The following is a 16,822-nucleotide window of genomic DNA, read 5'->3' on the forward strand; positions in this document are numbered from 1 at the left end:
TGGAGGCATTTGGGAGTCGCCTGTCTTTGTACCCATAGGCCTGGCAACAAGTGACAAAAGACAAATAGGTTCAAAGCATCATATCCAGAGCTACACCATCCCTTTTTTCCTTCCTGTTCCCAAGACAAAAAAGGTTCCTGATGTCCCACCCAGTCAAAAGGAACAAGCAACTCTAGAAATTCAAAAGTTGCCAGACAAAAAGAGTCAGCCAAAGAGTCCCAGCAGACCAAGTAGGATCCGGAACTTACTCAAGATTCTTTTTAGTTCCAAAGAAAACAGGAGACTGGAAGCCTATTCTGGATCTATGCATTCTAAACAAATCAGTAAAAAAGGCCAAGTTCAGGATGATAACACTGCAGTCGATACTGCCATTCCTGGGACAAGATGATTGGATGTGCTCTGTAGATTTCCAGGATGCGTACTACCACATAAAAATGGGTAGGCGATCCAGGAGGCTCTTGTGCTTTTGACTGGGAGCCAGTCACTACCAATTATGAGCTCTGCCCTTTGGCCACACTACAGCCCCTAGTGTTCACCAAATGCAAGCTCATTTGAGACATCTAGGCTTTTGGGTGTTTCCATACTTAGATGACTGGCTCCCAACCACCACAACCAGGCATCTGCTAATAAAAACAAGGGACACAACCTTGCAACTCTGCTTCCAACTATGGATTACAATAAACTACTAAAAATCTGCTTTAGTGTCCTCTCAGCATGTGGTATTCATAGGGGCAGAATTAAACTCAACAAAAATGGCTGCTAGACTTCCTCCGGAAAGGATTCAGGCTCTAAGACATCAGGTGACATACCTTTTAAGAAAGAAGACCGCTCAAGCAAAGATGGATGTCCTTCTATTCTTATGTTGCCGTATTCTTAGTGTGGGATTCCCCACCTCAGATGACCCAAACGTCAGCTCCTATACAAAAGCTTAAGCCTGGTTGCTGAAGGAGCATGGGACGTCACACATAGGACCATAAACCAGGGACCTTAAATGTGATGTCTGCATGCACAGACCTCAGGACTTTTCAGCCACAGACACCGTCACATTGATCGCTTCACTCCCGTAATTGAAGACTTCTAAAAAGCTAAGTACCCCCGTTGGGGAATATTTCTGTCTTTTTTGCTTGAGCTTGGTTAGCTGTAGTTATTAGCCAGTGTCAGCTAAGAAGGGCAAATGCTATTGCGGGCGTCAGATACTGCATAAAGATATGCACAACAGTTGCATCTTTTGTCTAGGGAAGGAACACAACCATACAACTTGTTCCATTTGCCAATCTTTTGTTCCGAAAACCCTTCATAGCTGTCTGGCCGCCCTTAACTTATATTTAGAGAACCAAAGACTCAAAAAAAACTTGCGCTTAGGATGGATACCGTATCGGCAGTTCTGACTGAAACAGCATGGAAAAAGACCAAGTTTTCCAGGCCTATTTCCGTTGCCTCTCTGCCATCAGCTGTCTCGCCAGCTTCCGATTTAGGGGTTGAGGGGACGTCCAATAGAGCCATCTACTTTGATGGCTCCTATCAGGGAGGCTGCTTCAGAAGTAACGGCCTGTGCGTCCATGGAGACAGCACAGATGTTGGTCCCTACGGATGTCAAGGGGGAACCAGATACAGTTGGATGACCAACCAGGATACCATTACCTGAAGCCCAGGCTCCCAAACCCAGGTCTTCTAGACCTACGCCTTCTAAATGCAAACATTCTGACTCCAACCCCTGAAGGAGTTCCAGAATGGCAATCATTTACCAACTCCTTGATGCAGGCCTTTATGGCCCTTAGGCCCACAGCCTCTTCCCCCTCCACTTCCTCAGCCTTCTGGCTAAATTACCAATTAACACCATTTGTGCTGCAGCAACATGGGCTAAACCACATAACTTTGTCATTCATTACAAAATTTTTGGGCCTCCAGGAATAGGGCCTCTTTTGGTTCCACGGTTCTGAGGAATATTCTTCCTTGAGCCACCCGTGAGTCAGTGTGCTAGGGATGCTGTCCCAACCTAGTAAAAATGAAGGTGAGATAGGGCAACACCACATAAAGAAGTTATGTACTCACCATAACATTCTGTGTGTTGTCCATCTTCGCCTTCATTCTTACATCCCACCCTCCTTACCCCTTTCCCTTCTTTGCTCCTAGAAGACAGAGTCTATACAATTGAATTACTTTGACCTCTGACCTTCAGTCTCTAGTTTTTTCATGGAAGTACTCCTAGCCTTATATTTAGGGCAAAAAAGATCTGGGGAGGTTTTTGGTGCATGCTGGGATAGGGATTTAGCCACAAGCTGGCAGAGAGAACCTCAAGCTTGAATATAAAGGCCGAGACGGATCCGAGGATCAGATCCACACCCAGCGTAGTAAGAATGAAGGCGAAGATGGACAACACACATGGAACATTGTGGTGAGTACATAACTTTTTTCATAGTAAATAGATGTTTAGTATTTTTATGTTCTTTTATTATTAAATATATTTAAACTTTTTATTGTGGCTGTTCCTTCAGAGAATATTTTAAACTTTGAGAGGACTTGCATCTGTTTGGTGACACTGTGGCCACTCCTGGAAGCTTTACTGCGTTCCCCAAACTATCATTTGTATTAATTTCATTCAGTATAACTGAGTATCCTTGCAACAGCCTAAATGTAGCTGGCTTTGTGGTGTCTGGCGGCAGTGTAACTACCTTGTAGTCTGGGCAGAAGGGGGCATAACTTGTAAATCTATGCCAGCCATTCCCAGGTGTGTGTGTATGTGTGAAAATCAAATCTTAGTGTGTGTCATCCATTGGCACAGGGACACAAAGCACTGGTTTCACAGAGAGGGTGCTGGAGGACCTGGCTTAGACACTCAGCTGAGGGCTTAACTGGATGGCTGTGCCAGTGAGTAGCCATACTGGAGACCTGGGGAGAGACAGAGAGAGAAACCCAGACCCTGGGCTGTGTGCGCTCCTTGTGTGCTGTTAAGGAAAATTGTGCTTGATGCAGAGAGCTGAGTCTGAAAATACTGGGTGCATCTATTTTTGTCCAAATGAACTTCCCTCTCCGGTGTCAAGTCATGAGGATTGAGGCTACTTGATTACTGGCCCAGAGTGGGTATGTGACAATATGTATGCATATATATATATATATATATATATATATATATATATATATATATATATATAGTGTGTGTGTGTTAACTTTCTAATCTGAAGTAGTTAACTTCATTTGGTCTGCAACCTGTGGGTATCGGATCCATCCTCGGATCGGTGTTGGAGCCGATGCAGTCTGTTTCTAGGTAGCTGAGGACTCTGTCCCACAGGTTGCAGACCAAATGAAGTTAACTACTTCAGATAAAGAAGCACCCTAAGCGGCGGGCCGAGACCTCTGTTTCGGCCCCGCCAGCCAAGCAGGCTTCTCCCCCGGCCTCCTTGTCTGCTGGCTCTCCCCCTCCTCGGCTCCGGTCTCCAGCTTGTTTTTCACCGGGACCTGAAAACCCCCTTACCTAATATTTCATAAGGACAGAGTTTCTCTCAGGACTAATCCTTCCTTCCTCCCTAAAGTAGCCTCTGAGTCGAATATTAATCGGTCTATTAATTTGCCAGTGTTTTTCCCCAATTTCCAGAACAAAGGGGAATACACATTACACAAATTGGATGTACATAGACAACTGCGTTTTTATTTGCACAGGACAGCAACCAACCGCAAATCTGATCAATTGTTTGTGTCCTTTGCCAAGTCTTCTTTAGGTAAACCTATTACCAAAGTTACATTAGCCAACTGGATTTCACAATGCATCATTCAGGCCGATTTAGCTTCAAACAAACCGGTGCCTTTGAGAATCCATGCTCATTCAACCCGATCCATAGCTACCTCTGCAGCGTTCTGGTTTAGAGTCCCTATAGACGACATATGTTCAGCAGGTACTTGGTCCTCCTCTCATACATTCATTTATCATTATAAATTGGATATGATTTCCAGGAGTAGGGCTTCCTTTGGCTCCGCTGTGCTCCGGAATATTCTTCCTTGAGGGCCGCCCAAGGTTTCTAGGTAGCTGAGGACTCTGTCCCACAGGTTGCAGACCAAATGAAGTTAACTACTTCAGATAAAGAAGTTATGTACTCACTGTAACGTTCCATCTGAGTAGGTAACTTCATTTGTCTGCAACCGACCCCCCTCCATTCCCCCTAACCAGTTTCATGCTTCTTAACCATGGGATAGGATTGCTCATTCTGTTAGGCAGTAGGTTACTGGCCTCTTTCGAGGGTCTTGTGGAGTCTTTATAGGCAAACTCGATCTGAGGATGGGGGATGTGTAGCAAGGGATTATGGGTAGGGGAGGAGCTCGGATCTTTTAGCTAGGTAAAGCTGCCGACTCTGATCCGAGGACGGATCTGATACCCACAGGTTGCAGACAAATGAAGTTACCTACTCAAATGGAACGTTATGGTGAGTACTTAACTTCTTTTTTTAATATTCTCATTTTCTACTGCTGTTAATTCCTCTTGGAATTCAAACTTGTTTGTATGCTTATTATTCATAGTTATGGGGATTTTCTAAAGTGTTTCATGACTTATTGGAAAACTGAAGTTCTGTGGTGTCAGTTGAATACTGGGGCCTGCCTCATGCCTGTAGAATAGGGTGCCAAGAGGACTGCTGTTTCTGTTTTATCTGCTTAATTTTGAAGGTCTGAGAGGAAAATATTGCATATTTTTATTTTTTCTGTATTTTATGATTTTACTTCGGATTTAACACAGTTACAGCCATTTTTATCCTTAAATCACTATTTTAGCAGAAATGGCTTTATTTGCATTTTCTGTGGAAGTTTGTTTTTCATTTCTGAAAAGGACATCTCTTAAGTAAATGTTTATGCTATTTTAAAAAAGGTTTCTGTTTGAATTAAGGACGCGTTTGATTTTTGTAACTATTTTTGACAAGTGAATTTTACTTGGCATTTTGTGACTGTGTGTGCTGTTACTAGAGTGTGCCGATTGCAGAACAAAATTTATCATAATTTAAACTGTTTCCAATATGTTTTATGCAATTAGCCTTATTTTTGTGTTGGAACATAGTTCATATATTTTGTTTATGTTATTATTGCTGGCTTTAGTCGGCTCATAGTGTAGTATTCTTCCTGATGTTTTTTCCCCAGTTTGATGGATCCTGAGATGGCTGACCCCCCACCCCCCAGTCAAATCCAGTTGTACCTTAAAAGAAACAAAAATCAACAATAGCATGCCTCAGCCTACAGTTTATGAATCTGTTGATCTGAAGTAGGAGATTCATTTGTCTGCAACCTGTGGGTTATGGATCCGATATCGGATCCGAACCGGCATGGTTTACCAGCTATGGATCCAAGCTCTCAGCTCCTCCCCTCACCCATAATGCCCTGCTCTACCCTCATGACCTCAGATCTCGTTTGCCGCGCATGGTGACCAGATTGTGTTTTTCCAGCTCTCCAGCTAAGTGATATTTCTAGTATCTAAAGTGCTTAAATTTGAAAGTTTTTGTTAAAGTTGTGTGAAAGTGTAGGTTTCCCTATTATATTATTACTTTTTTAGTGTTTAAAACTTAATTGTATATCCCTCCCCTCGCTGGTAGCGTAGTGTGTGTTTGGGCCTGTGAGTGTTTTTTGTTACTTTACTTTTATTAGTTCTAGTAACATTGTTTGTTTGCTTTTGGGATGTCTGAGCAGCCCAAAGCTATATTTTCTAAGTGCTCCGAGTGTGGCCATAAGCTTTCCCCAGCTGATGGCCACACTCGGTGTGTTAGATGCCTGGGGGTTGAACACCTCACATCTGGATGTTCCATTTGTGCAGGGTTCAACCCCAGGGCATTGAAGGAGCGGAGGTCCAAGCTTGTTTTGGCGGGTCTCTTGCCGCCGGACTCGGCTCCGGCCTCCGCTCCTTCGGGGGTAACAGTTACCACGGTTGTCCCCTCTCCGGCTCCCCCTCCTCCTCCTGGGACTCAACCTCCCTTTAGTGGTTCAGAGGAGAGGGAAGCTAGGAAGAAGGACCGGAGGGAGAAGCACCCTAAGTGGCGGGCCGAGACCTCTGTTTCGGCCCCACCAGCCAAGCAGGCTTCTCCCCCGGCCTCCTTGTCTGCTGGCTCTCCCCCTCCTCGGCTCCGGTCTCCAGCTTGTTTTTCACCGGGACCTGAGGAGGAGGAGACCCGATCTCCGTCGAGGCTATCGAGGAGGCACTCAAGGCCTACCTCGGTAGCCTCGTCGAGATCAACTTACAGCCTGTCGGACGCTGATCTGGACCGGATGATGAGAAGGTTCATCCAGGCCCAGATGCAGATGGGAGTGCTCTTGCCTCCCCTCTGGGGAGCTCGACCCCTTTCAAGCCAATTGCTCCTTCTCCGACCCGCTACCCGGGTTGGAGCAGTTGGAGCCGAGCAGCCGCGGGGTGGGTCGGCGCCGTTAGTACTTGGTACTTCGGATCCGACCCTGCCCTCGAGTGCATCGGATCTGACCTCTCGGAGCCTGGATCCGAGCTTCGGATCCGGGGGGGATCAGTGCTCCTTCGGCGCAGTCTGTGTCGAAGCGCACTGTCACTTCGGATCCGAGCGCCGCGCCGGCTCCGATCCACTCTCGGATCCGAGGGGAGCCGATTGTCGGATCCTTTGGTCGAGGTCGGCTCCCCTTCGGCTTTTGATGTAGTGGAGAGGGCCCTGTTGAGGGTCTCCGGACCCCCGGCACTTGTTTGGCTCCGTCCCGCGCTCCCTCTGCACTGGGTCAGGCTTCCACCATCCGGCCCTTGGGACAGCCCGCTCCTGTGCCCCAAGCTGTTCCCCTGGAACAGGTTACTGTTTGCGAGGAGTCCTCTGACAGCCCCCCAGAGGATGTTCCTCGCAAGCATACGTGCAAAAGGAGGCACATTGACTCCCCCGAGTCTCTCACGGAAGACACGGATTTGGAGGAAGGGGAAGGCTCCCCACGGTCACCCCCCGAGGATGTCTAATTTGGAGACATCATGGAAATGCTCCACATAAGGGGGGGGGGTGGTCTGCCCCCAAGTCTTCCTCGGACGAGTCCGTGTTCTTGGAGGCATTTGAAGCGGGCCCGTCTACCTCTTGGGTGTCCCCTCCTGCCGACCCACTGGTGGACCTCATTACCACCAGGGCGTGGAAGGAACCGGACACCGTGGAGCCAATCCCTAAAAGGCCCGACCGGATCCTCAGTTTCCCCGGCTGACCGTGCCCATTGGAGTAAGGGGCCTCCGGTAGATGCCATGTTGACGGGCGGCCACCAAGAGGGAACTTGCTCAGGAGAGTCCCTCAGTCCATCCCCCGAGCAAGGAGTCTCGGATGATGGACCGCTTGGGGAAGCGGATGTTTAGTTCAGCGACCTTCTCGGTAAGGGCGCTGAACTACCTGGCACATGTGATTAGGATGCAGCGCGATCTTATTAAAGAATACGCTGCATCTCCCCCAGAGTCCATGTCTGAGGAGGACAAAGTGCTGCACTCCACCCGCATGGCCACTCTCAGGTCCGTTACCAATACCTGTATGCGGCTACTCTCCCATGCTACGGAAGGCGCCGCTAGAGCCGCAGGGGCAGATCTAGTTACTAGACGTCAGGCTTGGCTCCGTCATTGCGATTTCTCAGAGCCCTTCAAAGCGTCATTTGCGAACGCCCCCTTCGATGGTTCTGCCCTCTTTGGCAAAACTGTTCGCGACACTTTGACCCAGAGCGAGAAGGACGGGAAGATGCTGTCTGCCGTCGAAATCCGCTTCTCTGCATCCCAGAGGCCCTATTCTAGGAACCAAAAGGGTCAGAAGAAGATGTGGTTCCGGAAGTCGCAGCAATCCCAGCCTGCTCCGGACAACCAGTCCTTCCGTGGCAGAGGAGGACAGGGAGGACGACGCCCTAGAGGCAGAGGGTCTCCCAGGAACTTCGGGTCCAGAGAACCCTTCTCTGAACAGCCCGCGCAGCAACCCTGAGGGGTTGCCCGGCTGCTCCACTCTGGAGGCAGTCGGGGGACGTTTTTCGGAGCACCTAGCGGCATGGGAGTCCATAACATCAGACCGCTGGGTTCTCCAGATCATATCCAGAGGATACCGTATCCCCTTTCGTCACTTGCCAAAATTGAAGTCCCTCCCCGACGTTCCACCCGGTCAACAGGAGGCCGCTTTGGCAGAAATTGGCCATCTGCTAAAGAAAAGAGCCATCCAGCCCGTCCCCCCAGACCAGATCGGATCAGGGTTCTACTCCAGGTTCTTTTAGTGCCAAAAGACGGAGGATCTAAGACCAATTTTAGACCTTTCTCTCTTGAACCTGGCAGTTCCCAAGGAGAAGTTCCGAATGGTCACTCTGCAATCTATTCTCCCCCTTCTGGGAGAAAATCACTGGATGTGCTCCATAGACCTCAAGGATGTGTACTACCATATACTAATGGACAGGCGCTCCAGGAGGTTTCTCCGCTTCCGGCTGGGAGCCAGTCACTACCAGTTCCGGGTCCTTCCCTTTGGTCTCACCACAGCCCCCAGGGTGTTCACCAAAGTATTAGCAGTGGTAGCGGCCCACCTGAGGCTTCAGGGGGTGCAGGTCTTTCCCTACCTGGACGACTGGCTCCTTACCGCCCCAACAAGGCATCTACTACTATTAGCGCGAGACTCCTTTCTCCATCTTGCTCCCAGTCTGGGCATCACTATAAATACAAAAAAATCCAACCTAGCACCCACGCAGTTCATAGATTTTATAGGTGCCAGGTTAGACACAAGTTTAAAAGCCTTCCTCACTGCGGACAGAGTTCAAAATCTGCAGCTCCAGGTGCGGGCCATTCTCCACTCAAGCTCAGTTCCGGCGGAGTTGGTCCTGAGGGCTCTAGGGTCCATGGCGTCTGCTATAGCACTTCTTCCTCTCGCCAGGTTCAATATGCGCATCCTCCAGTGGACACTCCTAGTACAGTGGTCGTACCTTGCTCTTCCTATGCATCATCCCATTGCGATCAGCAAGGCTTGCAAGCGGTCCCTCCTGTGGTGGCTTCACTCTCCAGATCTCCACGGAGGCCGCCCATTTTGTGCTTCTCCCCCTCTCGCCACGGTGACCACGGACGCCTCCCGCCTTGGGTGGGGGGGGCATTTTGCAGGACGGACCGTCCAAGGCACGTGGAACGATTCAGAGACCTTACTGCATATCAACGTTCTAGAGATGAGAGCAGTGCTCTTAGCGTTTCTAGCACTTCAGGCCTTTCTTCCCTTGGGAACAATTGCGATTCAATCGGACAACATGTCGGTTGTCTGGTATATCAACAAGCAAGGAGGAACCAGGTCTTACCCTCTTTGTCGAGAAGCCATGAGAGTTTGGGAATGGGCAATCTCCACCAACCGCTTTCTCATAGCAACGCACATTCCGGGTCAGTCCAACATCCTGGCGGACAAGCTCAGTCGCACCATTCTCACCCCTTACGAGTGGTCTCTCAATACTCAAGTAGCGGAATGCATATTCGCACGGTGGGGAACTCCTTCTTGCGATCTTTTTGCCTCTCCCTCAAACACCAAGTGCGACAGTTTTTCGCTCTGATACCTCCTCCAGGAGGTTCCCCAAGAGACGCTCTGGTGCATGCTTGGCCACCCGGTCTTCTTTATGCTTATCCCCCCTTGCCTCTGATGCTCCAAGTTCTTCAGAAAGCCTCTCGGTTGGGGTGCAGAATGATTCTCATTGCTCCGTTTTGGCCTTCCTAAGGTCTCACTCTGTGAATCCTCCTTGGATTCTAGATCCCATTCCGGATCTGATATCCCATCCATCCCGCTTATCTCCTCCGAACCTGGACAACCTGAAGCTGACCGCTTGGCTGCTCCAGTTCCACTCTTGATCAGGACTCCCGGTATTTCGTCCCCTGTTAAGGCGATCCTGGTGGCAGCTCATAAACCATCCACTAGGAAAGTCTACCGTAGCAAGTGGAAATGGTTTTCTTTGTGGGCGGAGCGGCAAGGCCTAAACCCCTTCACAGTTCCTCTCCCTGTGGTGCTTGATTTCTTAACCACTCTTTTTAACGATGGTGCCAGCAGTTCCACGGTCAAAGTACAACTTGCGGCAATTTCACATTATCACATTGGTCATGAATCCAATCCTCTGATGTCGGCCAAGTTGTGTAAAATTTTCCTTAAAGGTACTTTTCTTCTCAGGCCCCCTGTAAAACAAGCGGTTCCTCCTTGGGACCTTTCCTTAGTTCTCCAGGCCTTGACCGCCCCCCCCCCTTCGAGCCGGCGGCTACGGTAGATCTGAAATTCTTGTCGTTCAAGACTGCCTTCTTAGTAGCCATTACTTCGACCAAGAGAGTTTCAGAGCTCCAAGCATTATCAGCTAAACCTCCTTACTTGGTCTTTCATCCGGACCGTGTTTACCTCAGGACCAACCCGTCCTTTCTTCCTAAAGTAGCTTCTGAAGCAAACATTAATCAATCCATTAACCTCCCTGTTTTCTTTCCTAAATATGAAAACAAAGGTGAATACAAGCTTCACTCCTTAGATGTTCACAGGCAACTTAGATTTTATCTAAACAGGACGGCTGGTCATAGGCAATCCGACCAGTTGTTCATTTCCTTTGCTAAATTTAATTTGGGCAAACCAATTTCTAAAGTCTCACTATCTCTCTGGATTTCACAATGTATCTTATTGGCTTATCAAGCTTCAGGAAGGCCCGCACCGGAGGGTGTACATGCCCATTCAACCCGGTCAGTCTCTACCTCGGCAGCCTTTAAGGCTAGGATTCCTCTAGATGATATTTGTGCAGCAGCCACGTGGGCTTCATCTCATACCTTTATTTCCCACTACAAGTTGGATCTTGCATCTAGGGGTAGAGCATCCTTTGGCTCCGCGGTGCTCCGGAATATCCTTCCATGATGGCCGCCCAAGATTCAGGTAGCTGGGGACTCTGTCCCACAGGTTGCAGACAAATGAATCTCCTACTTCAGATTTAGAAGTTATGTACTCACCATAACGTTCCATCTGAGTAGGTGTATTCATTTGTCTGCAACCATCCCACCCTCCTATCCCCCTGGCCTTTCAGTTTCCTGCATATGTTGTGTTACCCTTTTCAGGATGTTCTTGCTTTTGGCAAACTCGATCTGAGGTCATGAGGGTAGAGCAGGGCATTATGGGTGAGAGGAGGAGCTGAGAGCTTGGATCCATAGCTGGTAAACCATGCCGGTTCGGATCCGATATCGGATCCATAACCCACAGGTTGCAGACAAATGAATACACCTACTCAGATGGAACGTTATGGTGAGTACATAACTTCTAATTGCTTTAAGCCAGCCTGCAGACAACTTACATTTTTACCTCTGTCACCTTCCGGTGTGAGTCACTAGCCCTCTACTGTACATTGATCAGACACATTTTCCAGGGCTGTTCAGTACCTGATTCAGGTACAGGAGAATCAAACCCTTTAGATGCTGGAGAGGTTGGGGTTAAGAGACCCCTTGCTAAACGTAATTCTGTGTCCCCAGATATTTTGTCCTCCAATGTAAGAGTCAGTCAGTTTATTACCATGTATATGGCTGATGTGGCTTCCTTAGTTAAGATTGTTTTACAGCCGGCTAATATCTGAAACTATGGTCCTGTTCAGAAGGAGCATAGTGCAGCAGATTTTGATGGGGACTGTGGTGCAGACAGTAGAGAACGCTCTCAAGTCTGACCAGTCTGATTCTTTGGAAGGTGAACAGCAGGTGCACCAGAGATCGGAAGAGTTTATGGTCTTATTGAGGATGAAATTCCAAATATTTTGTCTGTTCCTGTCTAAAACTGCATATAAAACTTTTTTAGCTAGTGAATCAGCTCCTAAACAAAAAAGGCTACAAGGAAATACAAGGTGTACTCTGATTTTGCATCTCTCTCGGCTCCTTTGTCAGTTGACCCAGCTGCTGTTCTCCCAGCTACCAGCTCTGACAGTGAGCAATAGCTTTCTCTAACCCTGTACCTCCAGTTAAAATTGACAAGTGGTTAAAATTTCAGGGGGAGAAGTTGGCTCTGTCTAATACTTTAGTCTTTAATTTTAGATTATCAGAGCTTCATGTGGAAATTTATTTTGCTCTGTGCTTACAGTTTAGATGACTTTACTGTATCTTTGCCTGCTGAACAGAAGCGTTGTATGAATGAGATTGTTTCTAACATGACTCAGGTTTTGAAATGTGCTTTGAGGGGAGTGTCTTGGAAAGTACAGACGCAATTTCTAGAAATACAATTTCAGTTGTACGGAGGAGGTAGTCTTGGTTATAAAACCAAAATTTTTCTGAGGATTTAAAAAAATGAGATTTTAAATGCTCCTTTAAATTCTGAATGTGTATTTGGTCCTGCTGCAACCCAGATTCTCAAACAAGGGGGATGGATAGTAGAGCTAAATTGTTGCATGTGATATCAAAAATATTTCATATTCTCAGGATCTCCAACTTCAAACAAACAAGAATCACAGCTTAACTAGAGTTAGAATACCATGAGGAAATGGTAGGAAGATGATGCTTCCAAACCAGGTGAAGTAGGATGTTCAACAAACACACTGCACTGAAGTTCGGGTAATAGTAGTGGCCTGCTATTCTCTTCTGCAGTCTACCAAAGCTAAGTCCCTTCCACAGCCTGTCTGTGGATGTCCTGGACTAATCACCTGGCAGTAAAGGGCGTGACTTACAGACCCACGGACAAAACTCTCTTTGTTTTCTAGTGCCATAGTAACAGAAGGATCTCTTGGGAGACTGCTCCTTACTCTAAATCTCTTCAGTTCTGCTGCTTTGACTGTTACTTCTGATTAGAAATAAGCATTATCCTATTTATTTTAAGCTGATTGGTGTTTTGGGGGGATTTTTAACACCTGCAAATGTGTTTTATGGCCATTTGTGAATGTTTAGGTGAGCTAAGGACATTTTACTTCAGTTCATAGGTTCATAGATCAATACTAGGCTAACTGCCCTTGCGAGCCATTTTAAGCCTAGCCAATTATCCCTTGGGAGACTTGAACCCCAGCACCTTGTGTTTGTAAGGCAAACACCGTAACCATTAGGCCACCCTCCCAACCCCACCCCTGCCATTAGCTCATCTTTCCAGAGTTTTCAGGTTAATCACATCTGTTTTTCTGTTGATTCAAAGTTTCATTTGGAAGTTTTCACAAGGAAACTTGCTGATATTGCAGTTTTATTTTCTCTGGGTTATGATTATTTAAGATTGAGCAGGATTACAGCATTTTAGATTATTTTAATTCATGTAAGTTGTGATTTTGGTACAGTTTTGTATGTTAAATATTTCTGACAAGATTTTTTTTCTTAACTTTTTGCTGTATTTCTTGTCTAATATTGTTGTATGCTGTTTCTATTCATTTGTGGCTGAAACTTTTTTTTTTTTTTACAAAAATTGGCGACCTTTTGTGCATGCATTTGTGCTTTGAACAGTGTTACTGAAACTACTGTAATTTTATTCAATGCTCACAATAGTTCCCCTGTACAAAACTGACTTCATTATGCTATTTAGAGGGAGAATAGTGGAATTTATCCATTTTTTTACTAGCTGACTCTACGAGGCATTATTTGGTTTTATGATGACTAGATTTTGTTCCCTGACTTGATAGACTGTGATACACCACCCCAACTATCTACCTCTTGTGCACCTAAAAAAACATAAAAGTAAGTCAAGAAATATGCCTCGACCTGTGGCTTGTGACTCCACAGTGGCCTTGGGCAAGCTGTCAGATCACTTGTTTTTTTGGCCTCCAGGACTCCTAGTATGGTGGTAGTACTACAGCTTTGCATGACACAAGGGTCAGACGTTCTCCAGGTCTGTACCAGTGCCTGGTTCAGGAATGGGAGAATCAAACTCTTAGGTGCAGGGGAAGTCATGAATACAAACGTTACAGGGTAAGAATTTCCATGACTTTATTTTCACCTTAGTTGGTGGCTATGGCTAGTTCCTTTATTCAGGCCATTGATTACAGGGTGCAAAGTGGATGAGTAACAGTGACACTTCACCCCCCATTCAACTAGCCATGGATCCTGATTTTGAAGTGGGTCTGTAATTTGAGGTTTCAGAAGTGTCAGTGTCTGATCAGTCTGTTTCCTCTGAGGGCAGACAGGTTCAGAAACTCAGAACAGATGATATGTTGTCCTATCTCGCCTTCATTCTTACTGGATGGGTTCAGAGCCAATCTTCGGCTCCGACTCGGCCGAATACACTAGCTCAAAATCTCTAACTAGGTATCCCATCATGCAGTGCTGCAATCTCCAGATCTCGTTTGCCGCTTTACGAGTTCGGATGTTCTCTTCTTTGCCGTGGCTAAGCTTTTTGTCTTTTTGCTAATTTTTATATATTTAGATCTTAGAATTGCTTAATTTAGTTAGTTTTGCGAGTGTTGTGCTTTTTGTAGCCTTATTAGCTTATTTATTGCTGTTGCTGTGCTTCTTGTTGGCCGTCGTTTTTTCGCTAGGGTTGTATTGTGTATCTCGTCGCCTTCAGCTGTAGTGGTGTGGTTAAGTTGTTTGGTAGATAGCTGTGTGTGTTACGTTTATAGTAAGTTCAATTAGTTTATTAGCTAGTTTGTTAGAGAGCTAACTGCCCATTTGAGTTAGAGGGCTAGTAGTAGTGTTTTTCTGTGTCCTTTTCTGATGGCTACTAGGTCCGTTTAAATTAGAGGACCTAGTGCTGGTTTAGTTAAACAGCAAGTTATTTCCCTTTAGCTTCACTAGATGTGCTGTGTTTGTTAATAATAGTGTCAATAATTTTTTTTCTTTTTCTAGACGTGTTTTTTCTGTGTGGCTTTTTCTTAGTTATATAGTTGTTTTTTAGGATTTCTTCATCCCTAACATGTCTAAGGAAACTAGGGAGAAGGGAACATAAGCCTAAGAGCTTTAAGAAATGCCAAAAGTTCTCCCAAAAAAATGTTCATTACTGATGGACATAGCGTTTGTATTTACTGTTTAGTAGCAATCCATATTCAGGAAACTTGCACATTCTGCCACTCCTTTAGCACCCGTGTTCTTCAGGAGAGGAAAAATAAACTGATTGTCAAAAGACTTATGAAACTGACCTTTGAGGAAACTCTACAGAGTTCTTCATCTTTGTCCAGTAAGTGCTCTTTTTTTAAAAAGGAAAAACCAACCAAAAAGCTATCTCCAGTCTCTCTGCCTCAATTTGAGCCTCCTGAAAAATTGACTTAAAATTTCACAGGCATCGACCTCCTCAGCTCCACTGCCTTCAGAATCGACGGAGATAATTATCGATGAACCTAGTTCTTCAGCTCCATGATCTTCAGAACTGAACGAAATTGTGACTCGGAGCTGGTCCATTGAACTTTCACCGGTATCCCCTACTTTAAGATCTCCAATCCTGGATAGATATCGTTCACCAGCCCTATCCTACAGGTCTTCTAAGAGCCTGTCTGATGATGACATGGAGAGGGTGGTGCGCAGACTATTGAAGTTGCTGGCGCTGGCAAAATTGTTCGCAGCTCCAACCCAACAGGTTTTGGAGCTGTCTGAGACGTCCACTGTTGTTCCTCCTCCCAGCCAAGCTGGATCTACGAAGCCAGAGTGTCAAGTACCACCTGCTGTAGACCCATCGGTTCTGGGACCCTTTCAGGAGGTTCTGGAACCAATCTGTGCTCTGACACTCTCTCAGTGCCATCCAGAGTGTCTAGGAGCCGAAGCACTCCAGTCGGCCCTGAGGGGGATGCTCGAACATGAGCTTCTTCGGTTCTGAGTCCTACCCCTCGGTGCCTCGGCTCAGTTGAGCTCTGCTCCTTACATCAGCTTTGGATCTGGTCTCCCTGGAGCCAAGAAGTTTCCTCTGTTTCCTCAGAACTGGGGGCACCAGCGTTGCCATCAGCTATCATGCCTGGCTCCGGCTCTGTGCGGGTTTGGAACCCTTCAAGGCGTCTTTTACGAATGCGCGCCGTACAATGGTTCTTCCCTTTTTGGAAGGTCAGTACAGGGCATCTTGGTTCAGAGTGAGAAAGACTGGAAGACTCTGCCTGCCATCGGGATCCACTTTTCGGCTCCTCCATGATCCTTTCTAGGAATCAGTAAGGGACCAAGAAGATGATGATCTGGAAATGTGAGTTTTCCTCAGGACACTCAGGACTCACCTTCCCCCAGGGGCAGAGGGGGATTTGATAGACGCCTCCCTAAAGGCAGAGGGAGTCTGAGAAATCACGGCTCTCGAGATCCTTTCGGAAAGACCCGCGTAGCAACCCTGAAGGGTTGCCCAGCTGCTAGTCTCTGGAGGCATTCGGAGGTTGCCTCTCGCTACACCTAACGGCGTAGGAGTCCATCACGGAAGATCTTTTGGTGTTGCAAATTATATCTAGAGGCTATTCAATTCCCTTTATCACACCACCCCATCCACCCAAACACCTCCTGGACATTCACCTGCACAAAGGGAGGATCCAGCACTGGAAATTGCAAAGCTGCTAGAAAAGCGAGTCATTCAACCTGTCCCTCCAGACCAGTCTGGGTTGGACATTTATTCCAGGTTCTTTTTAATGCCAAAGAAGACGAGGGACTTGAGACCCATCCTGGATCTCTCCACCTTGAACCTGCCTGTAGCCAAGACAAAATTCCGGATGGTCACCCTTCTATCTAGCCTGCCCTTCTTGCAGGAGTATGATTGGATGTGCTTAATCGACCTCCAGGATCCATACTATCATATCAAAATGGACAGGTGCTCTCTGAGGTTTCTCCGCTTCCGGCTAGGTGCCAGTCATCAGTTCATAGCGCTCCCCTTTGCTCTCACCACAGCCCCCAGGGTGTTCACCAAAGTGATGGCAGAGGTAGCAGCTCACCTGAGACTCCAGGGCATATAGGTCTTCCCTTACCTAGACAATTGGCTCCTCGCTGCCCCTTCCAGGCATCAGCTCAATCAGGTGAGGGATT

The 16,822-nt window shown here is 46.9% G+C and overlaps 1 protein-coding gene across 1 annotated transcript in view; it reads left to right on the forward strand.

Annotated features, from left to right (window-relative positions):
• Positions 1 to 16,822, forward strand: part of CPD (carboxypeptidase D) — a gene marked incomplete in the record, with an annotated part of 1,229,184 nt that overhangs the window by 739,670 nt on the left and 472,692 nt on the right.

Source organism: Protopterus annectens, chromosome 13.part0 (genome assembly GCF_019279795.1).
Source record: "Protopterus annectens isolate FY-2018-M chromosome 13.part0, PAN1.0, whole genome shotgun sequence".
Lineage (NCBI taxonomy): Eukaryota > Metazoa > Chordata > Ceratodontiformes > Protopteridae > Protopterus > Protopterus annectens.